Here is a 3,230-nt window from a genome sequence, read left to right on the forward strand (position 1 = left end):
CCAAACCAGATGAGGTCACTCATGTTCATTAGGTAAAGCATAGGGTGCCTAGATGCATGATAGGTTGACCTTTAAAACCACTGGCTTGTAGTTTTCCCCACCTGCAGTTATTTTGCTTAAAAAGATGCTTACTATGGGGCTTGAATAGACTCCCCGCTGCCTCTGATTGTCTCCTGGATCCTGGGATGCTGGGGAACAGGCAAGCAGTGCAAGTAAACTTCCCCAACCCAGCTCAGCCTTCGGTGGTTGGTCTAAGATCCTGCACTAACTATATAAAGGACAAAAGGAACAACTCCAACATATAATAATAGCTGTGTATTTTATTGTCATTGCTTTCTGAAGTGTACATAACATCCAGATTGAAAATCAACCAAAATACATTGCCCTCTACAGCAAATGCACTTTCAGGCATCTATGCAACAACTAACCAACACATATAAGATATACATTCTTCCCATCAACGCAAAAAAACATTCTTTAGGGTAGATCAAATGATATGCCACAAAACAATTGCCATTTTAATTGAAATTGTTTCAATTATATTTTCCATACACAATGTAATAACACAACAATGACCAACATGGCATAATGTCCCCAAGGGTGCAATTGCGACACTTACTAACATCTATTTAATTGAAATTGAGGTTTGCTCAATAAGAGGGAATTTATGTCTAGTACTATATAAACATAGCCATCTACCTGTGCTTGGTGAGGTCATGGACCCTAGAGAAGAACTTACTACTGCCACTTTCCTAAAACCTGTAAAGTTTAAAGCTACTTTCTAAATACTTGTCCTTATACCTACAGAAAACTGTATCTCTGCTCTTAAAGAAACTGAATCTTGGACCAAGATACAAAAACAAAAAACAAAACAAAACTGGTCAAATTGCAGAAAACAACTGACTGTGAGGTGTCCTAACCAGGCTGATACATCTACAACATAAGCCCTGTACCTAAGGATGAAGGAAGATTATTGAAAAGGTGGCAGAAAGATTTAAAGGCTAGAGAACGAAGTGGTCTAGTGTGAGATAGCATCTGCTATATATGACGGGGAAGCTACTACATCTGTATAATCACAACAACGTGGTTGCCTAACCAAGGCCAGCACAACAACAACAAACATGTACATGCCTCATTTGTGTGACTAAACAATGGCTAGCATGGTAAATGTTATAATATGTTCTATATATTCACAACAACAAAAGATACAACACAGTGAGAGTCTGAGCGTCTTTCTAGATTTGAATTAGTACCTACGAGTTCATTATGTATTTATAGATTTATTTATATTTTTAAAACAATCTTACTTTATATAACAATCCCTGTTCTCTGCTCCTCTCCTTTGACTCCCAACCATCTCCCAATTCTATACCCCACCCACTCCTCAGAGAAAGTGAAGCCTCCCATGGGGGATCATCAAAGTATGTCACATTGCTTAGGGCAGGGCCTAGGTGCTCCCCCATGTATCTAGGCAGAGAGAGTAGTCATCCATAGAGAAAGGGATACAAAAATCCAGTTCATGCACTAGGGATAAATACTGGGTCCACTGCCAGTGATCCCATAGACTGCCCAAGTCCCACAACTGACAACCACATTCAGGTCCTTATGCAAGTTCCCCAGCTGTCAGACTGGGGTTCATGAGCTCCTACTTGCTCAGGTCAGCTGTTTCTGTGGGTTTTCCCAGCATAGTCTTCACCCTTTTGTTCATCACTCTTTCCTCTCTACAACTGGATTTCAGGATTGGCGAGTGCTTAGCTGTGGATCTCTGCTTCTATTTCCGTCTGTTACTGGACGAAGGCTCTAAGATGGAAATTCAGGGAATCATCAATCTTATTATAGGGGAAGGGCACTTAAGGTGCCCTCTCCATATTACTTAGAGTCTTTGGTGGAGTCTTCCTTGTGGATTCTTGGGAATTTTCCAAACACCAGGTTTCTGGTTAACCCCATAATGGCTCCCTCTATCAAGGTATCTCTTTCCTTGCTCTCCCCCTTTGTTCTTCCCCCAACTCAAACTTGCTAATCCCTCAAGAGTTCATTATTTAAGTCTTTTTTTTTAAATCTACTTTTTGTTGTGGAGATAATCAAACCAAGGGCTCTGTCCTCACATGGAAAGTACTAGAACACTAAGCCACATTTCCAGGCTTAAGCATGTTTAAAATATACTCTGTATATTTTCTAGTATTTGTATCTCACAAATCTGTAAGAAAGAGTCACCAGCCTAGGACAAGGAAGTCATTAGTTGTAAAAGCAAATTTTATGTCTAGAGCAAAACAAGTCTTCAATATGCCAATGGTCAGCTCACATAAGGTACACATTTAATCTCTTTGTAACCCACACACTAGATCCATGGATCTGAACATATGGGTTGTGACCCTGCGGGTTGAACAACCCTTTCACGGGGTTCAAATATCAGATATCCTGAATATATTTAAATTATAACTCATAACAGTAGCAAAATTAAAGTTATGAACTAGTGATTAAATAATTTTGTGATTTGGGGATCGCCACAATATGAAGGTCCCAGCAATAAGAAGTTTCAGAACCACTGCTCTTGATTATTTGGATGCAAGTAGTTCATAGGCATCTCAGGCACATTTTTAAAACACTACTTTTGCCCTACTTTCAAGACTAATTCTATCACAATCCTCCAATGAACTGTTACCTCAAGCTTGAAACCTCACTTGACTCACATTTATATGTCCTACATTGAAGTAGACACAAAGTTCAGCAATGAATTCTTATAAGATGTGTCTTAGTTACTTTTCTATTGCTGTGAAGTCACCATGATTAGGACAACTTATAGAAGGAACAAATTATTTGGGGCTCACAGTTTCAGAGGTTGAATCCATGACCATCATGGTGGAGAGTATAGCAGTAGGTAGGCAGACATAGTGGTAGAGAAGTAGCTTAGAGCTTACATCATGATCCACAAGCAGGAGGCAGATAGAGAGCTAACAGAATTGTCACAAGCATGAGGCAGAGAGAGCTAACAGAATTTTAGGGGTTTTTGAAACCTCAAGTCTAGTCCTCAGTGGCACACCTTCTCCAACAAGGTCATACCTCCTAATTCTCCAACAGGCACATGCTGCCCAATCTTTCTCAAACATTTACACTTACTCGAGATCAAGTATTCAACTGCATGAGCCTGTGGAAGTCATTCTCAGTCAAGCCAGCCCATTCCACTCCCTTTCACACTCAATTCCCCCATGGTTATATCAGAATGCATAATG

This window comes from Phodopus roborovskii, unplaced genomic scaffold (genome assembly GCF_943737965.1).
Source record: "Phodopus roborovskii unplaced genomic scaffold, PHOROB, whole genome shotgun sequence".
NCBI lineage: Eukaryota > Metazoa > Chordata > Mammalia > Rodentia > Cricetidae > Phodopus > Phodopus roborovskii.